This window comes from Pinus tabuliformis, chromosome 4_2, assembly GCF_031772625.1.
Source record: "Pinus tabuliformis cultivar Carrire ecotype Pingquan chromosome 4_2, CPIR1, whole genome shotgun sequence".
NCBI lineage: Eukaryota > Viridiplantae > Streptophyta > Pinopsida > Pinales > Pinaceae > Pinus > Pinus tabuliformis.
In genome coordinates this window covers 1,110,026,915-1,110,051,521 of record NC_142304.1, presented here as the reverse complement: position 1 = coordinate 1,110,051,521, position 24,607 = coordinate 1,110,026,915, and positions in this window count along the sequence as shown.

The following is a 24,607-nucleotide window of genomic DNA, read 5'->3' as shown; positions in this document are numbered from 1 at the left end:
CATCTTTCATAACAATTGGTTGACCTGCTAAAAATAACTTCCAACAAAATTTCCATGTCAAAACGCTAGTCAAAGATAGTTCAACAACTAGTCAACAGTGAAAGAGTCAACCAATGTCATGTCCCTTCCTAAATTAATTTGGAACAAGACTAATTATTGCATTTTGGTGCCAATTTTGGAGATAGTGGGGCCCATTCGATTTTATTTAGAGATTAGACTTAGGAGAAGTTATTTTGTTGTGGTTAAGTTCTACGTGGGATCCACCCACACTAGGGAATACACACTTCCTAGTTTGAATTACTTGGAGGGGAAAAGTCGATGGTTAAGTGAGGGACCACGATGGAGGGAGAAATTCGAGGGAAAAGTGCTCCACGAAATCTATATAAGGAAGGAAACTCTCTTCATTTCATCATCTTTTGGCATATCGATTTCTCTTTGGTTGCTCGAGCTGCTTACCCGAGTCACTTGTTGTTCAACACGAGTTCGTCAAGCGAAGAGCTCACCCTTTCTTCGGGGGACTTAGAGTGCCACCCTAGGAAGGTTTTTCTTCATTCTTCCGTAGGAGGATTCCATTGTGGTTTTCAGCAGTTGCATTCACCTTTAGGTGGTGTGTATTATTGGAGGACGCATTGAAGAGGAGGCCAAGTTTGTTTGTGGTGTCTTGTTGTGGAGTTTGGTTGGGAGATTTTCCGGATAGGAAGCGTAGGAGGTTTGTTGTCACTTTGGATAGTTTGGGAGCTGGAGGAGTGTGCTTATTTGCAGTGTGACTTTCATACTTCTTGGGCCAGCACAAAGGCAACACTTGGTGCACACATGGGAGGTAGAGTGTCAGTGTTTGAGGCTGAACTTTGTCAGGGAGGTTAAATGAAGTATTTGAGGAGGAGATTGCTTCATTTTTGGAGCTTGGGAGGAGGATTTCGTTGGGGTTCCTTGCAGGCCATTTTCTAGAGTAGCTTGGAGGGTGTAGGTCATATTGGAGGCCGAATTTGGGAGGTTGGATTCAGCCCAAACCCTTTATGATTTTTTTTGGGTTTTTGACAAGGATCTCAGATTTAAAGTTTCAGCGTTTTCTCAGCACCATAGATGGGTTTTCAGCTGTATATTTGCAGCAGATAGTGTAAAATTGCTGGGGATTGCACAATGCCTTTGGGGGTCGATTTTGGGAGGTCAAAATCAGGCCAAACCATTTATGGGTTTTTGTGGGTTTTGGTCAAGGAGCTTGGGGATGAATTTATAGCATTTTTTCAGCAGTGGAAGTGGAGTTTCTTCCAGTTCCTTTACAACCAACAGTGTAGTTTTCTAGGCAGCGCAGAGCATTAGAAGAGCATACATTTTCTAGCACTTGATATCATTGTCTCATCACCTGGGTTCTGTCACACTTGCCATTGATGCAAACCCAGGTGCATTCATCCATACTATTTTACTTGCTCCATTGATTAATAAAATGGCTCAATTGGTTCTACTTCTGGAGTTTTTATGAGCATGTATTGTTTTTTAAAATTTTATGTGTTGAGAATCATTTTTGCTTTTATATATCATTGTTTGTTTAAGTTAGGAACATTACAGTGGTATCAGAGCATGCTCTTGGCCTAGTGGTGGGTAACCAGTAAGATCATGGGAGATTTGGGCATGTATGCACAGTGACAGGTTACACCATACACCACCCATGGCTCAAGGGAGATTTAGTGTGCAGGAATTCTAGGGTGGAATCCGTTGGAACGATGAGAGGTTGACTCAGTTGAGGAAGGTGTTGTTGAAATTTCTATGTTTGACACGTTAGAGATTCCTATTGCATTATCTGGTTTATTATCTCCTACTTTTTCTTTCCATTAACAAGTTATTTATAAATATAAATATCGAAACAAGCACAAATGCAACCTCGACACATATACAGATCAACAACTAAAATAAGTGATACAAACACACAAGGGACACTGTTATTTTTGGACAATCATCCCCGGAAAAACCCAATGCGAGAAAACCTGTGCAATAGATATGAGGGTTTTATTATTATGCAGTTTCTAAATACAAATAGGGTGCCAGAAATGGCTCACCCAACAAAGAATATCCTCGGCAGTAATATCTCTACTTGGAGACAGATATTTCGGTTGATCATTCACGGGTGAACGATCTCACAACAACTACGACAGCTCCTTAGTTGGACAATGAAAGATGCTCTAAGTTTCTCCACTGCTCTATGTCACTCTTCTAGGGATTGCATCACCCTCTCAGCTCACCAACACTTAGTCTGCCCCACGAAAATCACCTAGAACTGCCTCTTGGCATTGCGTCAGCTCTGCTAACCTCTGCGCAACATTGATGCCTCTGGGTCAGCCCCTTAGCTCTTTGTGTAAGCCCTTTGGCCCTTTGCGTCACCCATGCTGGCCTCTTCAGCCTTTGCGTAAGTCCCAACTGCCTATACTTTAGCCTCTCCAAGCTCTGTGTTGTTTCTCTGGCACTATCTCTGCCTCTCTGCTATGTATTCTTGACCTCGTGTTGAACTGCCCCTCGCTGCAACAGATCACTAGCTTGATTCTCTCAGCAAAACCTCGCTCAAGAAAATCGAATTGATTGATCAATTTGGTGTATCTCCAACTAACCCTCAAGTCTCCTCTTATACTTTTCCTATCAAGTCTTCAACGGCCGAGATTAAGTCCCTCATCAATGACTAAGATTAGATTTGGCTTGATCTAAGTCATTTAGAACATTCTCACCCAGTTTTATATTAATATCCATCAATATTTTAATTTTCCTAAGTCTGAACCCCATTAAAAATATTAATTATTTTAATATCTCTCCAACTGGGTGGAATTTCCTCACCGATTTCTTGGTCTTGGAGATCTCATGTGCTTCAGCCTCCACCAATTTTCATGGCTAGAGCACATCCGATGCTACCACAAGTCAACACTCCCTCTTACCGAGGAATGTGTTATAGTAATGCTTCACCATGTAAACATCACACTGATCCTTCGCACCGGTACTTGTGTTGATGCTTGGCCTGCTTGTAGAAATTCTTACTGTAGATCCCCTGATAATGCAATATACTAAAGCAAAATACTAGATCTACTTCTACAACAAACTTGCAGAAGCTTAATTGATTTTGAGCAAGATCAAATAGAACACATATAACAGAGAATGAGAAGTCAATCACACATGGACATAGAAGAATACTCTGGGGAAAGCCTCAGCTAAAAGCGTCGCTATCTGTATTATCATACAAGTGGAAATATCTCAGAATTACACAAAGCTTTAGCTCACAAGCTATCCAGCTCTCAATACAATCCTTCACTGTTGCTCATAGACAAAATAGACAACACATATGCCTTCCTTTAGTCCTCCAAGCCTCCTATTTTCTTGCACAGTTTCTCTTGGGTCCTCCAGCTGCAACCTATGTGATTCTCACCTCACACACAAGACTGACCTCTGAAATAACTGCGCAATCCTGAAGGAGATAATTCCTTCTGCATGGATGAGTTTCTTTTATAGGAAAAATCTTGCAACTGATAGAACATTGTTCCTTCCTTTGATCTCAACTGGGTCTCTGTCTGAACTGACATGCATGAGTTATTTATGAGAGAATATTTAGTTACCTTAAGTACACTAGTTGCATGCGTGCATGCATTGAGTAATTGAACTCACAATCAGTTCCACAAACTGTTAGAACTAATCTAACTAGACTTAACTCAGTTAACTGAGCTAACTAATTACAACTCAAAGTACAACTCATCTTAATCTCCTTAATTAAGGGACAACTTCTTCAATCAAAGGGACAACGGTTGCATGTCTTCACATAAACTTCATGTTTGATTTTTTCCAACTAATTAACTCAAGATGAATTAATTAATTATTTTCCAAACAATTGTTGAGCTCAAATTCAAATTTTAATTCACAAATTTAATTCAGGGATTAATTAAAATTGGAATCTATTCCGAAATGCTATTTATAGCAATGCTATTTTTAACGTTTATATTTTATCGTTCCTTGTTGCTATTTCCAACACTGGTACCTGAAATGCTATTTATAGCATTTCTTGTTGCTATTTTCAACATTCCATTTCAACAAGAAAGGTATTCAACTCGAACCCGATCCTGAACCTTTGGGATGTTCTGCATGCAACACTTCTCCCTAGTGTTGTTGCTCCAGCAACTCTAGAAACAAAAAAATATCCAATCTGAATTAGAATGATGCCTCTGTCATCAAAGTCTCTAACTGTTATTGTCTCTGTTGACTGAAAAACTCTGCACCTCTATGCTCTTCAGTATCTAACTGCTCTAGCCTTTGTCACTTTGATCTCTGACTGCATCAATCACATTGATTCCTCCTGCTGCATCCGTGTTGCTACTGGTCATGTCTCCCAACACTGCATCGCACTGCACCTCCTCTCATCATGTTGCATCGTGCTGCCCACTTTTGCACTGCAACCCAGTTACTGAGAAGTAAGTAACGATCTCCCAACTGACCTCCCTGTTGGGCTAAAAACATCCTCTGATGCTGAAGCTTCCTTTGCTTTTCCATCTACATCTGTCTCTACTCACTCAGCTAATCCGGCTACTCCTTGTCAGGGCTCCCGTAGCGAGTTCTAATCAAAAGGGCTAGGTACCTCAAGGATCCTACCTCTATTTCAGCCTTCTTGGGACTATCACTCCACATCACCCCACCTCCCACCTAGAGGTATGGATGCATGTGATCCCTCTGCCCACTTGGCTTGAAATTTTCCCCTACTAGAGGTCTATGCATGAGTGGATGCCTCCGCTCGGTCTCCTCTCGGCTTCTCTAGTTGTGTCTACTCCACAACCTCCTGAAGCTGCTTCACAAATTGTGGCTCCTCCACAATTGTCTTAGACTTCTCCTGGCGCTGCATGTTGAGAGGTAATATACTCTCCCTCTCAACCACCAAGTCTCTAATAGTTGTTTTGCTCCTCAAGGCCTTGCATGTATCTTGAACCTCAAGAGCATATAGGTTTTTGACTCGTGAACCGATTTGCTTCACTTGTCTCGTGGTGATGTGTCTAAGCAAAACCTTTCCCTTATGGAAGACTACATCATAGCCTTTGTCCTCCAACATCGCGATCGATACCAAGTTCTTCTTCAATCCTGACACATACTTCGCATCTGTCAAGGTAATGCGAGCTCCATGCTCACTCTGAAAAGAAACCGTGCCCACACCTGAAACACTATGCTTTTCATCATTACCCATCTCTATGAGTATCTTGAGGTCTTTCTCCTCCAAGGTACTGAATGGACTCTTATCGTCGGTCATGGGGAATGAAACTCCATTGTCAAGAAACCAACCAAAACCCATCATTGATGAAACCATGCATGCGATGAGGGTAAAATCCAATTCGAACTAAGAGGCCAATGCCTCACCTTCAGATCCTTCCTTGGATCCCTTCTTGGATTTCTTCAATGGACAATTAGTTGCATAATGGCCCACCTCATGACAATTAAAGCATCGCACTTTAGATTTGTCAATCTTCTTCCCTCCATGAGAAGAACTCAATTTGGGATGAGAATTCTTCTCCTTCCCTTTCTTTTCCTTACTCGCTAAGGCGCAATTTTCTTCATCCTCCTTGGATGAAGAACCATCTCTGGTGCTTCTATTGATCTCCTCCTGCATCAGATCCGACCACTGTCGTTCCCAATCTGGCAGTTTCTCTCTTCCATTCACTAAGTCTTGGTAACTATGCCAGCTCTTAGGAAGCCCGAGCAGAGCAAGACTCACCATGTCATCATCGACTGTCGTGATTCCTACACTTCCAAGCTCATCCCTGCAGGTGGTGAGCTTGTTCAGATACGTAGAGATCGTGTCGCCCTTTTCACACTTGATTTTCCGAAGCTTGTTTTTCAAAGAAAGCTTCCTCTGATCGCTGTTGTTCTGATATAGATCCTTCAATTTTTCCACATTGAAAATGGTGTCTCCTTCCCATGGAGACTTGAGACAATATGGTCTCGAACTCCCTCCAGAAGAATCCTGCTCGCTCTAGCCACACATTTCTTCCATTCCGCCAATTCTTGGGCATTAGCTATTGCTGGCTTGGGGACTTCTTGATCAATGGAGTCCTTCAAACTATTGTCCTCTAATACCGCTTCCATGTGATCCTTCCAGGCTATATAATTTGAGCTGCCATCCAAGGCATACTCGAGTCTCAAATCATTGAACGCCATTGGTGAAATTTGAGATGTGATAAGAATTCGATTTCTATAATCAAGAACTTCAACCTTCAACCTTCTCCCTTCTTTGTATATTGTTCTATTCTTTGATCGCCTTTGCTCCGATACCATGTAGAAATTCTCACTATAGATCACCTGATAATGCAATATACTAAAGCAAAATATTAGATCTACTTCTACAACAAACTTGCAGAAGCTTAATCAATTTTGAGAAAGATCAAATAGAATACATATAACAGAGAATGAGAAATCAATCCCACATGAACATAGAAGAATACTCTGGAGAAAGCCTAAGCTAAAAACCCCGCTATCTGTATTATCATACAAGTGGAAATATCTCATGATTACACAAAGCTTTAGCTCACAAGCTATCCAGCTCTCAATACAATTCCTCACTGTTGCTCATAGACAAAATAGACAACACATATGCCTTCCTTCAGTCCTCTAATCCTCCTATTTCCTTGCGCAGTTTCTCCTGGGTACTCCAGTTGCAACATGTGTGATTCTCACCTCACACACAACACTAACCTCTGAAATAACTGCACAATCCTGAAGGAGATAATTCCTTTTGCATGGATGAGTTTCCTTTATAGGAAAAATCCTCCAACTGATAGTACATTGTCCCTTCCTTTGATTTCAAATGGGTTTCTGTCTGAACTAACATGCATGAGTTATTTATGAGGGAATATGTAGTTATCTGAAGTACACTAGTTGCATGCATGCATGCATTCACTAACTGAACTCACAATTAGTTCCACAAACTGTTGGAACTAATCTAACTGGACTTAACTCAGTTAACTGAGCTAACTAATTACAACTCAAAATACAACTCATCCTGATCTCCTTAATTAAGGGATAACTTCCTCAATCAAAGGGATAACTGTTGCATGTCTTCACATAGACTTCATGTTTGATTTTCTTAAACTAATTAACTCAAGATGAAGGAACTAATTATTTTTCAAATAGCTGTTGAGCTCAAATTCGAATTTTAATTCACAATTTAATTCAGGGATTAATTAAAATTGGAATCTATTCCGAAATGCTATTTATAGCAATGTTATTTTTAGCATTTCTATTTTATCATTCCTTGTTGCTATTTCCAACACTGGTACCTAAAATGCTATTTTCAACTCTCCCTCTCAACAAGAAAGGCATTCAACTCGAACCCGATCCTGAACCTTTGGAATGTTCTGCATGCAACACTTCTCCCTAGTATTGTTGCTCCAACAACTCTAGAAACAAAAAAAATATCCAACCTGAATCGGAATGATGCCTCTGTCATCAAAGTCTCTGACTGTTATTCCCTCTGTCGACTGAAAAACTCTGCACCTCTGTGCTCTTCAGTATTTGACTGCTCTAGCCTTTGTCACTTTGATCTCTAACTGCATCAATCACACTAATTCCTCCCACTACATCGGTGTTCTTGCTGGTCTTGTCTCACAGCACTGCACCTCCTCTCATCATGTTGCATCGTGTTGCCCACTGCTACACTGCAACTCAATTATTGAGAAGTAAGTAACTGATCTCCCAACTGACCTCCTTGTTGGGCTAGAAACATCCTCTGATGCTGATGCTTCCTCTGTTGCTCCATCCGCATCTGTCTCCACCCACTCAGTTAGTCCCGCTGCTACTCGTGGGGGATCTCGTAGCAAGGTCTAATCAAAGAGGCTGGGTACCTCAAGGATCCTACCCCTATTTCAGCCTTCTTGGGACTATCACTTCACATCGCCCCACCTCCCAATTGGAGGTATAGATGCATTTGATCCCTCTGCCCACTTGGCTCGAAATTTTCCCCTACTGGAGGTCTCTGCATGAGTGGATGCCTCCACTCGGTCTCCTCTCGGCTTCTCCAGTTGTGGCTACTCCACAACCTCTTGAAGTTGCTTCACCAATTGTGGCTCCTCCACAATTGTCTGAGACTTCTCCTGGCGCTGCATGTTCAGAGGTAATGTACTCTCCTTCTCAACCACCAAGTCTTTAACAGTTGCCTTGCTCCTCAAGGCCTTGCATGCATCTTGAACCTCAAGACCATGCAGGTTCTTGACTCGTGAACCGATCTTCTTCACCTATCTCATGGTGATGTGTTTAAGGAAAACCTTTTCCTTATTGAAGACTACATCATAGCCTTTGTCCTCCAGCATAGTGATCGGTACCAAGTTCTTCTTCAGTCCTGACACATACTTCACTTCTGTCAAGGTAATGCGAGCTCCATGCTCCCTCTAAAAAGAAATCATGCCCACACCTGAAACACTATACTTTTCATAATTACCCATCTCTATGAGTATCTCGAGGTCTTTCTCCTCCAAGGTATTGAACAGACTCTTATTGTTGATCATGTTGAAGGAGGCTCCATTGTCAAGAAACCAACCACATCCCATCATCGATGAAACCATGCATGCGATGAGGGTAAAATCCAATTCGAACTGAGAGGCCAATGCCTCACCTTCAGATCCTTCCCTCGATCCCTTCTTGGATTTCTTCAATGGACAGTTAGTTGCATAATGGCCCACTTCATGACAATTAAAGCATCACACTTTAGATTTGTCAATTTTCTTCCCTCCATGAGAAGAACTCGATTTGGGATGAGAATTCTTCTCCTTCCCTTTCTTTGCCTTACTCTCTAAGGCGCAATTTTCTTCGTCCTCCTTGGATGACGAACCATCTCTGGTGCTTCTCCTGATCTCCTCCTGCATTAGATTCGACTACAATTGTTCCCAATCTGGCAATTTCTCTCTTCCATTCACTAAGTCTTGGTAGCTATGCCAACTCTTAGGAAGGCCGAGTAGAGCAAGACTCACCATGTCATCATCGACTGTCGTGATTCCTACACTTCCAAGCTCATCCCTACAGGTGGTGAGTTTGTTCAGATATGTAGAGATCGTGTCGCCCTTTTCACACATGATTTTGCGAAGCTAGTTTTTCAGGTCCAACTTCCTCTGATTGTTGTTGTTCTGATATAGATCCTTCAATGTTTTCCACATTGAAAATGGTGTCTCTTTCCCATGGATACTTGAGACAATATGGTCTCAAACTCCCTCTAGAAGAACACTCCTTGCTCTAGCCACACATTTCTTCCATTCCGCCAATTCTTGGGCATTAGCTGTTGCTGGCTTAGGGACTTCTTGATCAATGAAGTCCATCAAACCGTTGTCCTCTAATACCGCTTCCATGCGATCCTTCCAGGATATATAATTTGAGTTCCAATCCAAGGCATACTCGAGTCTCAAACCATTGAACGCCATTGGTGAAATTTGAGATGTGATAAGAATTCGATTTCTATAATCAAGAACTTCAACCTTCGAACTTCTCCCTTCTTTGTATATTGTTCTCTGCTTTGATCACCTTTGCTCCGATACCATGTAGAAATTCTCACTGTAGATCACCTGATAATGCAATATACTAAAGCAAAATACTAGATCTACTTCTACAACAAACTTGTGGAAGTTTAATCGATTTTGAGCAAGATCAAATAGAACACATATAACAGAGAATGAGAAATCAATCACACATGAACACAAAAGAATACTCTGGGGAAAGCCTTAGCTAAAAACCCCGCTATCTGTATTATCATACAAGTGGAAATATCTCAGGATTACACAAAGCTTTAGCTCACAAGCTATCCACCTCTCAGTACAATCCCTTACTACTGCGCATAGACAAAATAGACAACACATATGCCTTCCTTCAGTCCTCCAAGCCTCTCATTTCCTTGCACATTTTATCCTGGGTCTTCTAGCTACAACGTGTGTGATTCTCACCTCACACACAACACTGACCTCTGAAATATCTGCGTAATCCTGAAGGAGATAATTCCTTCTGCATGGATGATTTTCCTTTATAGGAAAAACCCTCCAACTGATAGTACACTATCCCTTCCTTTGATCTCAACTGGGTTTTTGTCTGAACTGACATGCATGAGTTATTTATGAGAGAATATTCAGTTATCTGAAGTACACTAGTTGCACGCATGCATGCATTGACTAACTGAACTCACAATAAGTGCCACAAACTATTAGAACTAATCTAACTGGACTTAACTCAATTAACTGAGCTAACTAATTACAACTCAAAGTACAACTCATCATGATCTCCTTAATTAACGGATAACTTCCTCAATCAAAGGGATAATTGTTTCATGTCTTCACATAGACTTCATGTTTGATTTTATCCAACTAATTAACTCAAGATTAATTAATTAATTATTTTTCAAACAACTGCTGAGCTCAAATTCGAATTTTAATTCAGGTACTAATTAAAACTGGAATCTATCCAAAAAAATCTATTTATAGCAATGCTATTTTTAGCATTTCTATGATATCATTCTTTGTTGCTATTTCCAACACTGGTACCTGAAATGATATTTATAGCATTTCTTGTTGCTATTTTGAACACTCCCTCTCAACAAGAAAGGTATTCAACTCGAACCTGATCTCGAACCATTGGAATGTTCTGCATGCAACACTTATCCCTAGTGTTTTTGCTCCAGCAACTCTAGAAACAAAAAAATATCCAACCTGAATCAGAATGATGCCTCTGTCATCAAAGTCTCTGACTGCTATTGCTTCTGTTGACTTAAAAACTCTGCGCCTCTGTGCTCTTCACTATCTGACTGCTTTAGCCTCTGTCACTTTGATCTCTGACTGCATCAATCACACTGATTCCTCCTGTTGCATCCCTCTCATCATGTTGCATTGTGCTACCCAATGCTGCACTGCAACTCAGTTACTGAGAAGTAAGTAACTGTTCTCCCAACTAACCTCCCTGTTGGGCTAGAAACATCCTCTGATGCTGAAGCTTCATTTTCTGCTTCATCCACATCTGTCTCTACCCACTCAGCCAGCCCTGCTACTCCTCGTCGGGGCTCCCGTAGCAAGGTCTAATCAAAGAGGTTGGGTACCTCAAGTATCCTACCCGTATTTCAGACTTCTTGGGACATCACTCCACATCGCCGCACCTCCCACGTGGAGGTATGGATGCATGTGATCCCTCTGCCCGCTTGGCTCGAAATTTCTCCCTACTGGAGGTCTCTGCATGAGTGGATGACTCCACTCGATCTCCTCTCAACTTTTCCAGTTGTGGCTACTCCACAACCTCCTGAAACTGCTTCACCAATTGTGGCTCCTCCACAATTGTCTGAGACTTCTCATGGCGCTGCATGTTGAGAGGTAATGTACTCTCCCTCTCAACCACCAAGTCTCTAACAGTTGCCTTGCTCCTCAAGGCCTTGCATGCATATTGAACCTCAAGATAATACAAGTTCTTGACTTGTGAACCGATCTGCTTCACCTGCCTCGTGGTGATGTGTCTAAGGAAAACCTTTCCCTTACTGAAGACTACATCATAGCCTTCGTCCTCTAGCATCGCGATCGATACTGAGTTCTTCTTTAGTTCTGACATATACTTCACATCTGTCAAGGTAATGCGAGCTCCATGCTCCCTCTGAAAAGAAACTGTGCCTACACCTGAAACACTATACTTTTCATCATTACCCATCTCTATGAGTATCTTTAGGTTTTTCTCCTCCAAGGTACTGAACAGAGTCTTATTGCCGGTCATGTGGAATGAGGCTCCACTGTCAAGAAACCAACCACAACCCATCATCGATGAAACCATGCATGCGATGAGGGTAAAATCCAATTCGAACTGAGAGGCCAATGCCTCACCTTCAGATCCTTCCTTGGATCCCTTCTTGGATTTCTTCAATGGACAATTAGTTGCATAATGGCCCACCTCATGACAATTAAAGCATCGCACTTTAGATTTGTCAATCTTCTTCCCTCCATGAGAATAACTTGATTTGGGATGAGAATTCTTCTCGTTCCCTTTCTTTGCCTTACTCGCTAAGGCACAATTTTCTTCATCGTCCTTGGATGAAGAACCATCTCTGGTGTTTCTCCTAATCTCCTCCTGCATCAGATCTGACCACAGTCGTTCACAATCTGGCAGTTTTTCTCTTCCATTCACTGAGTCTTTGTAGCTATGCCAGCTCTTAGGAAGACCGAGCAGAGCAAGACTCACCATGTCATCATCGGTTGTCATGATTCCTACACTTCCAACCTCATCCCTGCAGGGGGTGAGCTTGTTAAGATATGTAGAGATCGTGTCGACCTTTTCACACTTGATTTTTCGAAGCTTGTCTTTCAGCGCCAGCTTCCTCTGATCGTTGTTGTTTTGATGTAGATCCTTCACTGTTTTCCACATTGAAATTGGTGTCTCCTTCCCATGGAGACTTGAAACAATATGGTCTTGAACTCCCTCAAGAAGAATGTTGCTCACTCTAGCCACACATTTCTTCCATTCCGCCAATTCTTGGGCATTAGCTATTGTTGGCTTGGGGACTTCTTGATCAATGAAGTCCTTCAAACCGTTGTCCTCTAATACCGCTTCCATGCAATCCTTCCAAGCTATATAATTTGCGCTACCATCTAAGGCATACTCGAGTCTCAAACCATTGAACGCCATTGGTGAAATTTGAGATGTGATAAGAATTCGATTTTTATAATCAAGAACTTCAATCTTTGAACTTCTTCCTATTTTGTATATTGTTCTCCGCTTTGATCACCTTTGCTCCGATACCATGTAGAAATTCTCACCGTAGATCACCTGATAATGCAATATACTAAAGCAAAATACTATATCTACTTCTACAACAAACCTTCGGAAGCTTAATTGATTTTGAGCAAGATAAAATAGAACACATGTAACACAGAATTAGAAATCAATCACACATGGACACAAAAGAATACTCTAGGGAAATCCTTAGCGAAAAATCCCGCTATCTGTATTATCATACAAGTGGAAATATCTCAGGATTAAACAAAAGCTTTAGCTCACAAGCTACCCAGCTCTTAGTACAATCCCTCACTGCTGCTCATAGACAGAATAGACAACACATATGGCTTCCTTCAGTCCTCCAAGCCTCCTATTTCCTTGCGCAGTTTCTCCTTGTTCATCCAGTTGCAACCTGTGTGATTCGCACCTCACACACAACACTGACCTCTGAAATAACTGCGCAATCCAGAAGGAGATAATTCCTTGTGCACGGATGAGTTCCCTTTATAGGAAAAATCTTCCAATTGATAATATAATGCCCCTTCCTTTGATCTCAACTCGGTCTCTGTCTTAACTTACATGCATGTGTTATTTATGAGAGAATATTCAGTTATCTGAAGTACACTAGTTGCATGCATGCATGCATTGACTAACTGAACTCACAACCAGTTCCACAAATTGTTGGAACTAATCTAACTGGACTTAACTCAGTTAAATGAGCTAACTAATTACAACTCAAAGTACAACTCATCCTGATCTCCTTAATTAAGGGATAACTTTTTCAATCAAAGGGATAATTGTTGCATGTCTTCACATAGACTTCATGTTTGATTTTCTCCAACTAATTAACTCAAGATGAATTAATTAATTATTTTTCAGACAGCTACTGAGCTCAAATTCAAATTTTAATTCAGGGACTAATTAAAATTGGAATCTATCCCGAAATGCTATTTATATCAATGCTATTTTTAGCATTTCTATTTTATCATTCCTTGCTTCTATTTCCAACACTGGTACCTGAAATGCTATTTATAGCATTTCTTGTTATTTTCAACACTCCCTCTTAACAAGAAAGGCATTAAACTCGAACCTGATCCTGAACCTTTGGAATGTTCTGCATGTAACACTTCTCCCTAGTGTTGTTGCTCCAGCAACTCTAGAAACAAGAAAATATCCAACCTGAATACGAATGATGCCTCTGTCATCAAAGTCTCTGACTGATATTGCCTCTGTTGACTTTGTGCTCTTCACTATCTGACTGCTCTAGCCTCTGTCACTTTGATCTCTGACTGCATCAATCACACTGATTTCTGCTCCTACATCCTTGTTGATGTTGGTCCTGTCTCCCAGCACTGCACCTCATCTCATCATGTTGCATTATGCTGCCCACTGCTGCATTGCAACTCCGTTACTGAGAAGTAAGTACCCGATCTCCCAACTGACCTCCCTGTTGGGCTAGAAACATCCTTTGATGCTGAAGCTTCCTCTGTTGCTCCTTCCGCATCTGTCTCTACCCACTCAGCTAGTCCTGCTACTCCTCGTTGGAGCTCCCGTAGCAAGGTCTAATCAAAGAGGCAAGGTAGCTCAAGGATCCTACCTGTATTTCAACCTTCTTGGGACATCACTCCACATCGCCACATCTCCCACGTGGATGTATGGATGCATGTGATCCCTTTGCCCACTTGGCTCGAAATTTCCCCCTACTGGAGGTCTCTGCATCAGTGGATGCCTCCACTCGGTCTCCTCTCGGCTTCTCCAGTTGTGGCTACTCCACAACTTCCTAAAGTTGCTTCACCAATTGTGGCTGCTCCACAATTGTCTGAGACTTCTCCTGGTGTTGCATGTTGAGAGGTAACGTACTCTCCTTCTCAACCACCAAGTATCTAACAGTTGCCTTGCTCCTCAAGGCCTTGCATGCATCTTGAACCTCAAGAGAATACAGGTTCTTGACTCGTGAACCGATCTGCTTCACCTGCCTCGTGGGGATGTGTCTAAGGAAAACCTTTCCCTTACTGAGGACTACATCATAGCCTTTGTCCTCCAACATTGCAATCGATACCGAGTTCTTTGTTTGTCCTGACACATACTTCACATCTGTCAAGGTAATGCGAGCTCCATGTTCCCTCTGAAAAGAAACCGTGCCCACACCTGAAACACTATGCTTTTCATCATTACCCATCTCTGTGAGTATCTTTAAGTCTTTCTCCTCCAAGGTACTGAACAGACTCTTATCGCCGGTCATGTGGAATGAGGCTCCACTGTCAAGAAACCAACCAATCATCGATGAAACCATGCATGGGATGAGGGTAAAATCCAATTCGAACTGAGAGGCCAATGTCTCACCTTCAGATCCTTCCTTGGATCCCTTCTTGGATTTCTTCAATGGACAATTAGTTGCATAATGGCCCACCTAATGACAATTAAAACATCACACTTTAGATTTGTAAATATTCTTTCCTCAATGAGAAGAACTTGATTTGGGATGAGAATTATTCTCGTTCCCTTTCTTTGCCTTACTCACTAAGGCGCAATTTTCTTCATCCTCCTTGGATGAAGAACCATCTCTGGTGCTTCTCTTGATCTCCTCCTACATCAGATCCGACCATTGTCGTTCCCAATCTGGCAGTTTCTCTCTTCCATTCACTAAGTCTTGGTAGCTATGCCAGCTCTTAGGAAGACCAAGCAGAGCAAGGCTCACCATGTCATCATCAATTGTCGTGATTCTTACACTTCCAACCTCATCCCTGCAGGTGGTGAGCTTGTTAAGATATGTAGAGATCATGTCGCCCTTTTCACACTTGATTTTCCAAAGCTTGTCTTTTAGCGCCAGCTTCCTCTGATCGATATTGTTTTGATATAGATCCTTCAATGTTTTCCACATTGAAAATGGTGTCTCCTTCCCATTGAGACTTGAGACAATATGGTTTCGAACTCCCTCCAGAAGAATCCTCCTCGCTCTAGCCACACATTTCTTCCATTCCGCCAATTCTTGGGCATTAGTTGCTGTTGGCTTGGGGACTTCTTTATCAATGAAATCCTTGAAACCGTTGTCCTCTGATATCGCTTCCATGCGATCCTTTCAGGCTATATAATTCGAGCTGCCATCCAAGGCATACTCAAGTCTCAAACCATTGAACGCCATTGGTGAAATTTGAGATGTGATAAGAATTCGATTTCTATAATCAAGAACTTCAATCTTTGAAATTCTCCCTTCTTTATATACTGTTCTCCGCTTTGATCACCTTTGCTCCGATACCATGTAGAAATTCTCACTGTAGATCACCTAATAATGCAATATACCAAAGCAAAGTACTAGATCTACTTCTACAACAAACCTTCGGAAGCTTAATTGATTTTGAGGAAGATCAAATAGAACACATGTAACAGAGAATGAGAAATCAATCACACATGGACACAGAAGAATACTCTGGGGAAAGCCTCAGCTAAAAACCCCACTATCTGTATTATCATATAAGTGGAAATATCTCAAGATTGCACAAAGCTTTAGCTCACAAGCTATCCAGCTCTCAGTACGATCCCTCATTGTTGCTCATAGACAGGATAGACAACACATATGCCTTCCTTTAGTCCTCCAAGCCTCCTATTTCCTTGCGCAGTTTCTCCTTGGTCCTCCAGCTGCAACCTGTGTGATTCTCACCTCACACACAACACTGACCTCTGAAATAATTGCGCAATCCTGAAGGAGATAATTCCTTCTGCATGGATGAGTTTCTTTTATAGGAAAAATCATCAAATTGATAATACATTGTCCCTTCCTTTGATCTCAACTAGGTCTCTGTCTGAACTGACATGCATGAGTTATTTGTGAGAGAATATTCAGTTATCTTAAGTACACTAGTTGCATGCATGCATGCATTGACTAACTGAACTCACAATCAGTTCCACAAATTGTTGGGACTAATCTAATTGCACTTAACTCAGTTAACTAAGCTAACTAATTACAACTCAAAGTACAACTCATCCTGATCTCCTTAATTAAGGGATAACTTCCTCAATCAAAGGGATAATTGTTGCATGTCTTCACATAGACTTCATGTTTGATTTTCTCCAACTAATTAACTCAAGATGAGTTAATTAATTATTTTTCAAACAACTACTGAGCTCAAATTCGAATTTTAATTCAGGGACTAATTAAAATTGGAATCTATCTCGAAATGCTATTTATAGCAATGCTATTTTTAGCATTTTTATTTTATCATTCCTTGTTGCTATTTCCAACACTGGTACCTGAAACGCTATTTATAGCATTTCTTGTTGCTATTTTCAACACCATCTGAACAAGAAAGACATTGAACTTGAACCCGATCCTGAACCTTTGGAATGTTCTACATGCAACACTTCTCCCTAGTGTTGTTTCTCCAGCAACTCTAGAAACAAAAAAAATATCCAACCTGAATCAGAATGATGCCTCTGTCATCAAAGTCTCTCATTGCTATTGCCTCTTTCGACTGAAAAACTTTGCACCTCTGTGCTCTTCAGTATCTGACTGCTCTAGCCTCTGTCACTTTGATCTCTGACTGCATCAATCACATTGATTCGTCCTGCTGCATCCGTGTTGCTACTGGTCGTGTCTCCCAGCACTGCACCTCCTCTCATCATGTTGCATCGTGCTGCCCACTGTTGCACTACAACTCAGTTACTGAGAAGTAAGTAATTGACCTCCCAACTGACCTCCCTGTTGGGCTAAAAATATCCTATGATGTTGAAGCTTCCTCTGCTTCTCCATCCGCATCTGTCTCTACCCACTCAGCCAGTCCTGCTACTCCTCGTCGGGGCTCACGTAGCAAGGTCTAATCAAAGAGGTTGGGTACCTCAAGGATCCTTCTTGTACTTCAGCCTTCTTGGGACTATCACTCCACATCGCCCGACCTCCCACGTGGAGGTATGGATGCATATTTCTCTCTGCCCACTTGGCTCGAAATTTCCCCCTACCTGAGGTCTCTGCATGAGTGGATGCCTCCACTCGGTCTCCTCTCTGCTTCTCGAGTTGTGGCTACTTCACCACCTCCTAAAGTTGATTCACCAATTGTGGCTCCTCCACAATTGTTTGAGACTTCTCCTGGCGCTACATGTTGAGAGGTAATTTACTCTCCCTCTCAACCACCGAGTCTCCAATAGTTGCCTTGCTCTTCAAGGCTTTGCATGCATCTTGAACCTCAAGAGCATACATGTTCTTGACTCGTGAACCGATCTGCTTCACCTGCCTCGTGGTGATGTGTATAAGGAAAACCTTTCCCTTACTAAAGACTACATAATAGCCTTTGTCCTCCCGCATCGCGATCGATACCGAGTTCTTCTTTAGTCCTGACACATACTTCACATCTGTCAAGGTAATGCGAGCTCCATGCTCCCTCTGAAACACTATACTTTTCATCATTACCCATCTCTATGAGTATCTTTAGGTCTTTCTCCTCCAAGGTACTGAACAGACTCTTATCGCGGTCATGTGGAATGAGGCTCCACTGTCAAGAAACAAACCACAACCCATCATCGATGAAACCATGCATGCAATGAGGGTAAAATCTAATTCGAACTAAGAGGCCAATGCCTCACCTTCAGATCCTTCCTTGGATCCCTTCTTGGATTTCTTCAATGGACAATTAGTTGCATAATGGCCCACCTTGTGACAATTAAAGCATCGCACTTTAGATTTGTCAAACTTCTTCCCTCCATGAGAAGAACTTGATTTGGGATGAGAATTCTTCTCGTTCCCTTTCTTTGCCTTACTAGCTAAGGCGCAATTTTCTTCATCCTCCTTGGATGAAGAACCATCTCTGGTGCTTCTCTTGATCTCCTCCTGCATCTGATCCGACCATATTCATTCTCAATTTGGCAGTTTTTCTCTTCCATTCACTGAGTCTTGGTAGCTATGCCAGCTCTTAGGAAGACCGAGCAGAGCAAGACTCACCATGTCATCATCGGCTGTCGTGATTCCTACACTTCCAACCTCATCCCTGCAGGTGGTGAGCTTGTTAAGATACGTAGAGATCGCGTCGCCCTTTTCACACTTGATTTTCTGAAGCTTTTCTTTCAGCGCCAGGTTCCTCTGATCGTTGTTGTTATGATATAAATCCTTCAATGTTTTCGACATTGAAAATGGTGTCTCCTTCCCATGGAGACTTGAGACAATATGGTCTCGAACTCCCTCCATAGGAATCCTCCTTGCTCTAGCCACACATTTCTTCCATTCCACCAATTCTTAGGCAATAGCTGCTGCTCGCTTGGGGACTTCTTGATCAATGAAGTCCTTCAAACCATTGTCCTCTAATACCGCGTCCATGCGATCCTTCCAGGCTATATAATTTGAGTTGCCATTCAAGGCATACTCGAGTCTCAAACCATTGAATGCGATTGGTAAAATTTGAGATGTGATAAGAATTCGATTTCTATAATCAAGAACTTCAACCTTCGAATTTCTCCCTTCTTTGTATAATGTTCTCCACTTTGATCACCTTTGATCCGATACCATGTATAAATTCTCATTATAGATCACCTGATAATGCAATATACTAAAGCAAAATACTAGATCTACTTCTACAACAAACTTGTGGAAGCTTAATCGATTTTGAGCAAGATCAAATATAACACATGTAACAGAGAATGTGAAATCAATCACACATGGACACAGAAGAATACTCTGGGGAAAGCCTCAGCTAGAAACCCCGCTATTTGTATTATCATACAAGTGGAAATATCTCAGGATTACACAAAGCTTTAGCTCACAAGCTATCCAGCTCTCATTACAATCCCTCACTACTGCTCATAGACAGAATAGACAACATGTATGCCTTCCTTCAGTCCTCCAAGCCTCCTATTTCCTTGCGCAGTTTCTCCTGGGTTCTCCAGCTGCAACCTGTGTGATTCTCACCTCACACACAACACTGACCTCTTAAATAACTGCGCAATCCTGAAGGAGATAATTCCTTCTGCATGGATGAGTTTCCTTTATAGGAAAAATCCTCCAATTGATAATACATTGTCCCTTCCTTTGATCTCAACTGGGTCTCTGTCTGAACTGACATGCATGAGTTATTTATGAGAGAATATTCAGTTATCTGAAGTACACTAGTTGCATGCATGCATGCATTGACTAGCTGAACTCACAATCAGTCCCACAAACTGTTGGAACTAATCTAATTGGACGTAAGTCAGTTAACTGAGCTAACTAATTACAACTCAAAGTACAACGCATCCTGATCTCCTTAATTAAGGGTTAACTTCCTCAATCAAAGGGATAATTGTTGCATGTCTTCACATAGACTTCATGTTTGATTTTCTACAACTAATTAACTCAAGATGAATTAATTAATTATTTTACAAACAGCTACTGAGCTCAAATTCGAATTTTAATTCAGGGACTAATTAAAATTGGAATCTATCTCGAAATGCTATTTATAACAATGCTATTTTTAGCATTTATATTTTATCATTTCTTGTTGCTATTTCCAACATTGGTACCTGAAATGTTATTTATAACATTTCTTGTTGCTATTTTCAACACTCCCTCTCAACAAGAAAGGCATTCAACTCGAACTTGATCCTGAACCTTTGGAATGTTCTACATGCAAGACTTCTCCCTAGTGTTGTTGCTCCAGCCACTCTAGAAACAAAAAAATATCGAACCTGAATCAGAATGATGCCTCTGTTATCAAAGTCTCTGACTGCTATTGCCTTTGTCGACTGAAAAAATCTACACCTCTGTGCTCTTCAGGGTCTGACTGCTCTAGCCTTTGTCACTTTGATCTCTGACTGCATCAATCACACTGATTCCTCCTGCTGCATCCGTGTTGCTGTTGGTCCTGTCTCCCAGCACTGCATCTCCTCTCATCATGTTGCATCGTGTTGCCCACTGCTGCACTGCAACTCAGTTACTGAGAAGTAAGTAACTGTTCTCCTAACTGACCTCCCTATTGGGCTAGAAACATCCTCTGATGTTGAAGCTTCCTCGGCTGCTCCATCTGCGTATTTCTCTACCCACTCAGCTAGTCCTGCTACTCCTCATCAGGGCTCTCGTAGCGAGGTCTAATCAAAGAGGCCGGGTACCTAAAAGATCCTACCCCTATTTCAGCCTTCTTAGGACTATCACTCCACATCGCCCCACCTCCCACTTAAAGGTATGGATGCATGTGATCCCTCTGCCCACTTGGCTCGAAATTTCCCCCTACTGGAGGTCTCTGCATCAGTGGATGCCTCCACTCGGTCTCCCCTCGGCTTCTCCAGTTGTGGCTACTCCACGACCTCCTGAAGCTACTTCACCAATTGTGGCTCCTCCACAATTGTCTAAGACTTCTCCTGACGCTGCATGTTGAGAGGTAATGTACTCTCCCTCTCAACCATGAAGTCTCTAACAGTTGCCTTGCTCCTCAAGGCCTTGCATGCATCTTGAACCTCAAGAGCATACAGGTTTTTGACTCGTGAACCGATCTTCTTCACTTGTCTCGTGGTGATGTGTCTAAGGAAAACCTTTCCCATACTGAAGACTACATCATAGCCTTTGTCCTCCAGCATCGCGATCGATACCACATTCTTCTTCAGTCCTAACATATACTTCACATCTGTCAAGGTAATGCGAGCTCCATGTTCCCTCTGAAAATAAACCGTGCCCACACCTGAAACACTATACTTTTCATCATTACCCATCTCTATGAGTATCTTGAGGTCTTTCTCCTCCAAGGTACTAAACAGACTCTTATCGCTGGTCATGTGGAATGAGTCAACACTGTCAAGAAACCAACCACAACCCATCATCGATGAAACCATGCATGGGATGAGGGTAAAATCCAATTCGAACTGAGAGGCTAATGCCTCACCTTCAGATCCTTCCTTGGATCTCTTATTGGATTTCTTCAATGGACAATTAGTTGCATAATGGCCCACCTCATGACAATTAAAGCATCACAGTTTAGATTTGTCTATCTTCTTCCCTCCATGAGAAGAACTCGATTTGGGATGAGAATTCTTCTCCTTCCCTTTCTTTGCCTTAGTCGCTAAGGCACAATTTTCCTCATCCTCCTTGGATGAAGAACCATCTCCGGTGCTTCTCCTGATCTCCTCCTATTTCAGATCCAACCACAGTCATTCCCAATCTGGCAGTTTCTCTTTTTCATTCACTGAGTCTTGGTAGCTATGCCAGCTCTTAGGAAGACTGAGCAGAGCAAGATTCACCACGTCATCATCGGCTGTCATGATTCCTACAATTCCAAGCTCATCCCTGCAGGTGGTGAGCTTGTTAAGATATGTAGAGATCGTGTCGCCCTTTTCACTCTTGATTTTCCGAAGCTTTTCTTTCAGCACTAGCTTCCTCTGATAGTTGTTGTTCTGATATAGATCCTTCAAATTTTTCCACATTGAAAATGGTGTCTCCTTCCCATGGATACTTGAGACAATATGGTCTCGAACTCCCTCCAGAAGAATCCTCCTCGCTCTAGCCACACATTTCTTCCATTCAACCAATTCTTGGGCATTAGCTGCTACTGGCTTGGCAACGCTTGATCAATGAAGTCCATCAAACCGTTGTCCTCTAATACCACTTCCATGCGATCCTTCCAGGCTATATAATTCGCTGCCATTCAAGGCATACTCGAGTCTCAAACCATTGAACACCATTGGTGAAATTTGAGATGTGATATGAATTCGATTTCTATAATCAAGATATTCAACCTTCGAACTTCTCTCTTCTTTGTATATTGTTCTTCGCTTTGATCACATTTGCTTCGATACCATGTAGAAATTCTCATTGTAGATCACCTGATAATGCAATATACTAAAACAAAATATTAGATCTACTTCTACAACAAACTTGCAGAAGCTTAATCGATTTTGAGCAAGATCAAATAGAACACATATAGCAGAGAATGAGAAATCAATCGCATATGAACACAGAAGAATACTTTGGGGAAAGCCTCAGCTAAAAACCCCGCTATCTGTATTATCATACAAGTGGAAATATCTCAGGATTACACAAAGCTTTAGCTCACAAGCTATCCAGCTCTCAGTGCAATCTCTCATTACTGCTCATAGATAGTATAGACAACACATATGCCTTCCTTCAGTCCTCCAAGCCTCCTATTTCCTTGCTCAGTTTCTCCTGGGTACTCTAGCTGCAATCTGTGTGATTCTCACTTCACACACAACACTGACCTCTGAAATAAATTCGCAATCTTGAAGGAGATAATTCCTTCTGCATGGATGAGTTTCCTTTATAGGAAAAATCCTCCAACTGATAGTACAATGTCCCTTCCTTTGATCTCAACTAGGTCTTTGTCTGAATTGACATGCATGTGTTATTTATGAGAGAATATTTAGTTATCTGAAGTACACTAGTTGCATGCATGCATGCATTGACTAACTGAACTCACAATCAGTGCCACAAACTGTCGGAACTAATCTAACTGGACTTAGCTCAATTAACTAAGCTAACTAATTACAACTCAAAGTACAGCTCATCCTCATTTCCTTAATTAAGGGATAATTTATTTAATCAAAGGGATAATTGTTGCATGTCTTCACATAGACTTCATGTTTGATTTTCTCCAACTAATTAACTCAAGATGAATTAATTAATTATTTTTCAAACCAGTGCTGAGCTCAAATTCGAATTTTAATTCACAATTTTAATTCAGGGACTAATTAAAATTGGAATCTATCTCGAAATGCTATTTATAGCAATGTTATTTTTAGCATTTTCTATTTTATCATTCCTTGTTGCTTTTTCTAACAATCGTACTTGAAATTCTATTTATAGCAATGCTATTTATAGCATTTCTTATTGCTATTTTCAACACTGCTGCCTCACATCATCTGTATCGCTGCTTCCTATATTGCTGCCCATGACATTGCCACTGCCACTGCTACATCTGTACTGCAATTCCCTCTTAATATGCTGCCCATGCTGCCCCTATCACTGCCACTGCTAACTGTTGCACTGCAAAACAGTGACAGAGAAGTAGGTAACTGACTTCTCCCAAATAATGACTTCCTAGTAAGTCTGGAAGCCTCGTGACACTGAAGCTACCTATGCTGCTATTCTGTGCTTCCTCTGCTGCCACTGTGCTGCCGCATACACCTTTGCCTCTGGCATTGCTGCAACCTCCACCGCGCCACCTCAGATTTCTGCATCCTTGTTGCCCCACTACGCTTTTCTCCATCAGACATCTGTCATTCTGCTACTATCGTTAAAGGCTCCCGTAGCCGGATATGATCAAAGAGTTTGGGCACCTCTTGGATCCTGCCCCTAGTATGTAGTCCTCCTGATTACAACTCGATGTCTCCCAACCTTTTCCCTAGAGGTGCGTGAGAACTCATGGCACAGTCGTCATCAGTGTCGACATCTTTCTCCGCCTTAGCTGGAGTTGCCTTAGAATCGGAAGCCTCTCCTTTGTTTTTCTTCCTGGGACACTAGGATGCATAATGTCCTAGTTCCCCACAATTGGAGCACTTCACCTTGGAGATATCCTTCTTCTTCCTCTTCCCTTGTTGTCCCACAGATGCTAGAGCCGCATCCTCCTCCTCTTTCTTCATTCAACTTCCCTTGCTAGTACTTCCTGCCTTGGTCATCCTCCTGATCTCTTCTCGGCGAAGAGATGCCCACATCTCCTCCCAACCTGGAAGAGTAGCCCTGCCCAAAATACTTTGGACAAATGTCTCCCACTCCTTAGAAACTTCATTAAGGGCAATCTTGACCATAAATTCTTGATCCAGTGTAGACCCCACCGAAGTAAGCTGGTCGTTGATCTCCTGCAACCTGAGAAGGAATGGATCTATCTGCTCTAGAATTGTCATATTTATGTAGAAATCCTAAACTAGTTTAATAAACATTTAATCAAGATATGTATATATATTCTTAATTACCATACAAGCTATG